We start from the raw sequence: 8,799 nt of genomic DNA, 5'->3' as shown, positions 1-8,799 counted from the left end.
CTGCACTGTTTACATATTTTACCAAGAAGTACAGAAAGTACAGGCCATACAATCTAGAAAACCAATGAGTTTCATGTGCTGAGAGCCTAATCTTTGAGTACTTAGCATTTCCATGCCAATAGCTTGCACAAGTCACAGCTTTCTGACAACTGCTAGTGCTCACTTTCTCATCAAGACCTTGAGCGTTCCCAGTTGGGCACCTGGAAAATGCACAAATTCTGGTTCTGCTTTGGAAAAATCTCAGTCTTTCCAACATATAAAGCATCACACACAGTCTGGGAGGTGAAGGCCAGGAGCCTATAAAGGCAAAATGCCAGCCAGCAATATCTTGTTAGAGGGGATTAATTGCTGGAATCATAAGGTACCGGTAGGAGAGGAGTGAGAGGACACAGCCTGACCTCAGGTTTGGTAATCCAGGTAAAAGCTGGAAGCCCCACACCACCAAACCAAGAGATATCCCTTACCCAGAAGCCAAAAAATTAACACACAGATAAGAGGTACCGAGTGAGCGTTATGTAGATAATACAAAAAGTCCCCCTCCTCACTCTTTCGAGGGAGTCTGACTCCTGATTTTCAAACTTGTGGGGAGGTATAAAGGCTTTTCTAAGTGCAAGTCATACCCACAGCCTTAAAAAGCAAAGGTGCTTGGAACGGACATAAACACACCAGCCCTGTGCAAACAGGAGTTGTAAAGCTTAACTTTGAACGCAGGATTCTGAACTTTGAACAAGCTTACACCAGCATCTCTTTTGAGGCAAGGTAAAAGTTGATTTATTTCACTTCTAACACTTAAACCAAAAGGGAAACCTATATCCCCTCAGACATCAGGCAGACATCAGGCAGACAACTGCAATCTGTGACCAGGGTAGCTGGGCTACAGACAGCCCCACCACTGACCTCTGTCCCTTGAGCTATTGCATGACCTGAAAGCACAAAGGTTTTCGTCCCCAGTGTGAACCTGCTTTGGGAAGGACAGATGCACCAGCTCTGCTCTGTTATGCCACCTGGGCCCCACGGCACAGGTACCTCTTCTCCTTTTCTGATCCTACTACCTGTGAACCCTGCCTGCTTCCTTGCCTGTCCATCTCCCCCTTGCCTAACCCAACATGTCTGCCCTCCAGTCTTCTTGTTTTCAGGATCTCTATTCCTTTATCACCACCACTTTCTCTGTTAGGGGAATTAAGGAAAAGGTTACTATGGGGATATCAGGAAAAAACTGTTAATTTCAATTCTGAAAACATAGCAGACTCCCCCTGATCAGAATGTGCTGGTTTGCCATGCTAATTTCAGCTACAACATCCTCATGGGAAGATGCTTTAGGCAATTTTGCTGTCAACCTCTAGAAAGACCGCACCAGCAAGATCTCAGTGTTTGTTACCTGGCTACATTCAAGGAAGGTGTTTCTGTGACACTAGTATGGGTGACATCTTCCTGGAACTTTGTTCCACATACTGGAACTGTTAAAGGCTCTCAGTAAGAGATTTAATGATTTTAAAAAATTCCAAACCCATACTATTATATAAACAATAAATATTTCTAAATGTGAGTTATACATATCACTACATATAATTTATATAGTATATATACTATATATACACTATATATAATATATATAAATCATATATACATTCTTATTCTCAGAAATCTAAGAACTATTTGAATTATTTGAAATCATTATTTCAAATAATTGAAATAATTATTTGAATTATTTGGCTTATTATTCAAATTTTTGAAGGGAACTTCAAAATTATCTGAAAGGAACTTTAATTATTTGAAGAGAACTTTAACAGTCATCCTGCTCAGATAGTCACTCTGCAGCCTGACATAAAAACTTCTGCCAAAGTGCTGGGCAGAAGTAACAGTGGGTATTTTCAACCTGCGCTAGCTGCAATCCCCACTCTAGGGCAGCACAATCAAAATCCTCATCCTTCTTCTTCCTCCCAAAAGCAAACCTATTACTTTTGTTTAGAATAATTCACTCCAAAGCAGGCATAAGGAAAAATATTCCTTGAGGATGATGCCAGGTTTTCTCAGCAGGTCTTTTAAGTCCTTTTCATTTGATATAAGCCCTTGGCTGCACACCTTTAATTTCATGCGAATTTGGGGAATTCTGAAGCCCAACATTGCAAATTTAAATGTACAGAAATCAAGCATAGTCAATTTAAGTAGTATAGTATCTGATCTGTAGATAGAAACTTCTAAGCTTGTATCCTGTTGTACTGATATCCTTTATTTTCCTTTTATATAACCTTTTTCAGTGTCAGATCATGCATTTCATTTAGCAATCTTTGCCTTGAAAAAGCGAGTGTTTCTGTTTTGTGTTTTTTGCTACTGGAACTTCATTCCAGTAACAGTGTGTTTATGACCCATGTATACTCTTAATATGAAATAATCCATAACAATCACAATTTTCTTCTAATGCATGCACTGCTTTTTTCTTTCTAACTCAGCTGCTTTGATAAAGATTATATATGGCTAATCAGATATGTAGTAAAAAAAAATGTTACTGTCACTCTCAGTTCAATTCTGAGTAAGAGAAGCCCCCACAAGCTAGCAGATGTAATAATATATATATAGAACCAGCAGTTATGCTGAAAAGCTTTTTTTAAGCGGCCTCTCTACAGGCCTGTTTGCTTCCTATACCAAAGAAATGACAAATAGTTTAATCATTATATTTTCCCCTTGCACAGTTTTCATTTCAGTACTCCCATTTGCATTTTTATGCATGAGTAGTTCAGAGGGAGAATGCACACTAGTAAGACTACAGAATAGTATCTGCTTGGTTTTGGGAAAACTCTAGCTCTTATTTAAGCTGATGTTCCTGCTATGCATTTCTAAAGATAGAATCTGGATCTGCTGAAGAGCAGATCTTTCTCAATAATTCATGTTGTTCCAGAGTTCGGGGATTCCAGGTTGAGAGGAGGCAAGACACAATGGATAAAACCCTCTAGTTTATTATAACAGAAAAAGATAGAGAGGAAGAGCCAGCTAAGTGTTAAAGAAACAGTGATGGTTATTTATAGTGATAATATTAATATTTATATATTTGTATCTTACGAACTCCAAAGACCATGTGATGACGATCAGGAAACCAGCTCTGAAAGACATCATTGCAGTGTGAGGTGGCAAGCTCAATCTTAATGGGCTTCCCCGCGGAAGGCAACGTTGATCTGGGTGGTATGAGGGTCTGCCTCCCTGCATTGCATGAGGCTCGGGCTTTTATGCTAGAGAAAGGGCACACTCATTCCAATGCAGGAGGCCAGCCTACATAGGAAGGAGTAGCCAGCTATGCAAAAAGGGTCTCTGGGGGTCAGGACTTCTAGGGAATTTTCAGGGAGGAGCCACCACAGACCATTATCTCATGTGTCTTGCAACTGCTATGAGACTCCCTTTTGCTAACAGCAGTGTTAACTCCCCTATTTTCAAGGTTATGTTCCCATAACCCGTGCCAAACAGTACTTTTCTATTTTTGTGTGTTTCACCATGGACCATGTGCAGAGAGATGCATTCTTGATTAAAAGTGATGTGTCACCATACAGATTATCAATTTTTATTCTTTCTTGTGTAGGTTGCTGAAAGACAGATGATCTTGCACTGGTGAATACTTCTTCCAAATACTGAATTTGTAAGATGTATAGACAGACTTTGCCTGTCATGGCAGTGCTCTGCCTCTCACATGCCCTTTCAGCAAACTGTTTTCTCTTCATTATTCAATCACAGAAGGGTTATGTTTGTGAAACTGCAAGGTTGTATCTGAAGATCCAAATTAAGGACCCCTTCCTTTGTCAGCTTAGACCAACCCTTCAACATGTGGACTGACTCCTAGAACACCCCTCCATAACCAGGAATTTCAAAGATACTGCTTCTTCTGGTAAGAGCTATACCTTCTGCTCTTGGCTTGCCTCAGAAAAAATTTAGTATTCTTAATTAGAAATAACTAACTAAAACCGAAATCCTAGTGGAGATTAGGCAGGGTCTAATTTTCCTATGAGCTAGCACCCAGAATTAGGGTCTTTGGGGTGGGTATATCTAATACCAATGATAAAAGCAAATGATTGTATGGTATTTTCATGCTTCCTAACATCCGATTGATACAAATATGCAGCCAGACTGTGCACATGAAACAGTAGAAATATACAGCCCAAACTGTCTGCGTCCTTAGCTTCCCACACAAGTCCCCTGACTGTGCTAGGCACCTGGGACCTGCATACCAACACAGACACTCAGCATTAACTTTGTCCAAGCCTTTGCATCATGTTGCAGCTAACATGAGAAAATCTGCTTTGGTTCTTCTCAAGGAAAGCTAAAAATAAGCCAGATGATTCTTTGGCTGCAGATACATAAAAAGAAATCACTGAAAAAAACGAGGGCAACCTCAATTCACGTTGTGGCTGTGGCCTGCAGCAGTCACTACAAATGCTGTGGTGTGCCATGAATTCCCCTTGTTCTGCAGACCTGTGCTGCTGTCTTATTTATCACCTCCAAATCCTGCTCACCTTGTGAAAGTAACACTGTGACCAAAACCGTCCTGAATCATCTCCAGCTGCTTCTGCACCTTGTTGATTGCCACTGGGCAATTCCACTGCTGCTTAGAAAGAGCATCCTACGAGATGATAATCGAAGCAAACGGCCACTCCGTACATGCCTGAGTATTTCTGCGTGGTAGAGTACTCCCTAAAGGGCAAATTTTTCCATTGCTAAGAACAAGAATTCCGCTGTTCTTATTCTAGGTCACTTGCGGAACCACACCGATAAGAGATCTCAACAAAATGTCACCAGTAATAAAGTACGGGGCTTTCAGAACTATGTTTCAGAAGGCATATTTAGGCGTCTAAACAGAAGGATCAGTTTTAACATGCAATTTCCAAAATTCACTTTTGAAAACACTGGCCCTAATATTATCATTATACTTTGATATTGGTGATATTTAAGTTAAGCAGACTGGTCTAGGTGTTGCACCAGGTAAAGTTAAAGTGTAACCATCAGTTTAAACACTGATTTGCTGAACAGGATGGGACCAGCCACACCATCCCGTATGCCTCAAACACTGCTATTTTATGATTGACTGTGACCACACAACTGAGTCATAGAATCATAGAATAGTTAGGGTTGGAAAGGACCGTAAGATCATCCAGTTCCAACACTCCTGCCATGGGCAGGGATACCTCACACTAAACCATATCACCCAAGGCTTCATCCAACCTGGCCTTGAACACTGCCAGGGATGGAGCATTCACAATCTCCCTGGGCAACCCATTCCAGTACCTCACCACCCTAACAGTAAAGAATTTCTTCCTTATATCCAATCTAAACCTCTGCTGTTTAAGTTTCAACCCGTTACCCCTTGTCCTATCACTACAGTCCCTAATGAATAGTCCCTCCCCAGCATCCCTGTAGGCCCCCTTCAGATACTGGAAGGCTGCTTTGTAGCTGCCAGTGCAGCTACAGCTTGGCTTTTACCCAAAGCATGCTCCTCTCCTCCCTGCTCCACTGAAGTTTTTGTTGCAGCTGAACAGCTTGCAAATAAGAAGGCCTAAACACCCACAATATACCACATGCATAGGAAGATTTTGCAATATGTAGGGCTGATTATTGGCTGCACTGTAGCTTCTGGAGTTTGGCATCTGGATGGTGTTTTCCCACAGTCGCCTCTGTAGTTCAAGAGCCATGCCCAGAGGAAAATTCAACAGTTGCTCTTTTCAGCAGCCAGTTGGTAAAGTAATTGCTTTTGGCTGAAAATATTAAATGTCACTGAGCCATAAACAAAATATTGGTTTGTTTGTAAAGAACACTTGAGCTTCAAGCCATTGAGTCCATCTCTGACCATGCTGAGATGGTAGTCCTGCTGCATCCTGACATGAAGGGGGAAAAACATAGCCTTGTTTCCACTTTTCTCTGTACTCACCTGAATGACTGGATCAAGGCTGAACAACCGCAGACAGAAGTGGAAACGTGAAATACGTCAAATGGTACTTTTTGTCGTCAGAAGTGCTCAGGGGTTGTGGCGATGAGGCAGCCTGCAGAATGGGACATTTCTGATGCTGAAGTCCTATTGGGGATTTTTTGGACAGTTACATATAAAGCACCAAAGGAATGGCTTAGAACTACTATCCCCACCTACAGTATTTCTTTTCCTTTACACTTACGGTAATAATGTTTGGGTAACAGTTTGTTTTTTTCAGTTCCCATTTACTACTCATTGTGAAACTTGGTGAGATTGGTCATGCTGTAATGTTACTCCATGAATCTGTGGATAAAGACATTTTTCTTCAACAGTTTTTTTCTGTATTTACAAACCCATCCCAGTGTGTCATTCCTCAGGGCATTGTCATGGGTTGAGCGGTAGCAGTCATTTTTTTCTCCTTCTTGTAGCTGGTGCAGTGCTGTGTTTTGACTTCTGGGATGGGAACAGTTGCTTGATAGAGAGCATGTTTTGAGGGTGTTTTTGTTCAAGGCCTTTTCTGAGCACGTGCTCCAGCCAGGTGGAGGAGGGGAGGCCGGGAGGAAGGAGAGACAGGACACCTGACCCAGGCTAGCCAATGAGGTATTCCATACCATAGCACGTGATGCCCAGGATGCAACTGGGGGAGAGAGCTGGAGGGGGGGAGCTCTGGAGCAAAATGGAGGAGGGAGCACGCGGTGCTCGGCAGGGCAGGGTGGAGTGGGTTATTGGTCAGTGGCTGGTGGGGTGTTGTATTCTTTTTGCTTGTTGTTTGCTGTATCATTATTATTTGTAGTAGTAGTAGCAGTAGTGATTTGTGTTATGCCTTAGCAATTAAACCGTTCTTATCTCAATCCATGGGGGCTACATTCTTTGGATTCTCCTTCCTAACTCTCCGGGAGTTGGGGGACTTGGTTTAAACCAGGACAGGCATATAACATGGTTGGGAGTGGTCTGGTATAGACCTTCTGCTATCCTTCTTATTTTTATTACCGTGTACTTAGAACATATGCAAATGTTTTCTGATACCTCATCCAACTGCTTGAACACTGAGTACCAAAACTAATTGCAGAAATTGTCATCACTGGTGCAGGCATGATTTGAAGCAAAAGGCAGATCAATAAGAACAAGCTATTAAAGTAGAACTCCACATAATACAGCAGCACCATGGCAAGCTACAATGATCAAGTTACAAATTTAAGTACTCCAAAGTTCTCAGTGGAAGTAATTAGTCTGAAATAAAAATCTCTACCCTCAGCCTGTCTGCAGAAGAAATGGATTAATTTAATTATGCTACAGAACAAGGAACCTTTCCAATCTGTATGGTGAGTGGTGCAGCTATTCCTTTTACTTGGTAAAATTCTTCATTTTAGGTTACATATGTCTTAAATTCACAGAAACTTAAGTTTAAATTCACTTCAAATTCACTGACATTAAGTGGTTTTACTTAATTCCCTTGAGAACTGCACAAAATATCTGACTCCTAGCCTGCTTAGTGAAACTTGACCTTCTACGATAGCAACCAAGTAAAAACCCTTCTTATGCCATTTCCAGTTGCAGAAATAATGTCCAAGCAAATGTTACTGACAAAGCCTTCAAGAAGAAAACATCTGCAGTAGGCAGATAATATAATTTTAAAGACAATCTTGAATGAGAACCTTTGATGTCTGTCAGCTATTTCGATATCCAAGAATTACCTGCCACTGAAAAACTCTTATGTAACTGAACAGTGCTGAGGTAGGGAAGTTTTGTCTTTGCCCATAATTGAGGCTAAATCTACAAAACAATTGTCCATATATTGAGAAAAATCTTATCCTTAGAAATTCAAATCTGTGAGCAAACAGGTGCTAGAATAAACATAAACTGCTATTCACATATGGAATTGCAAAATGCAAGGCAAAACAGAAGAAGCGACAGAAGATCAGCCTGTATTTTTATATTTCACTTCATTAAAGCAACATATCTTTAAATCCCTTAGTATGCTGCCTTGTTCGTAACAATGCTTTCTAAAACACTGCCTGATCACCGTAACATTCTTGATGTTACAACATTCAGCTTTGATCCTATTTTAGTAATCATTTAATGTTGAAGAACTACATTTCTAATCACCTGGGCACCCATTAAAAGGATGTGTGGTTTTCCCCATGTTCCCTTTTGCCACAAAGCAGCACAAGTCTGCACACTGATTTGGAAGTCTGCACAGTGTTTGCATTCTGCAAACACTGACAAGTGAACAGACACCAGTGTGTGCCTGGGGCAAACGCCTGTGACCACAGACCCCCAGCAGGGTTTCTGAAGCTGCAGGTTTTGACACCTGTAGGCAGAGTTGTTTCTGGATATTCCCAGATTTCCTGTCACTGAGGAAAGGGGCACCAATGTGCATATGAAAGGAATTGTTAGCACCCGGGCAGAAGCTGCAGTATGTGTGTTGCTGTAGCTGTGATGACCTATGGGTATAAGTGAACCCAAGTTTGCAATGGGAAGCTGTATCTTGTCAGCTTGACTTAACTGGTGTGGAAGGAAGTCTATGTCTGATTTCCTCCTAGTTCTTTTCAAGCTGAATAGTTACTGCTGCTCCTGCCAGTTCTGAACTCCCTGAATCTCCAATCTGACAGCAAATTCCCCAGAACAAAGCACTCCAGTTCTCTCTCATGCATGAGTAAATGTACACATCACCTCTGCTGCCCTGCAGTGCAGTAAATACATCTAAAATCTGATGTCTGAGCTCATCTTAGCATCTTCTGTCTGAACTCTGTTGCTGTCTGCTGAGTAGGCATGCCATCATCTAACAGTGCTAGGAAAAACTCACTCCACTAGCAGTACAAACACATTTGGCTTAGAGCATCACTGAGCACTGG

Source organism: Melopsittacus undulatus, chromosome 5 (assembly GCF_012275295.1).
Source record: "Melopsittacus undulatus isolate bMelUnd1 chromosome 5, bMelUnd1.mat.Z, whole genome shotgun sequence".
In the NCBI taxonomy this organism is placed as follows: domain Eukaryota; kingdom Metazoa; phylum Chordata; class Aves; order Psittaciformes; family Psittaculidae; genus Melopsittacus; species Melopsittacus undulatus.
This window is presented reverse-complemented; position numbering follows the sequence as displayed.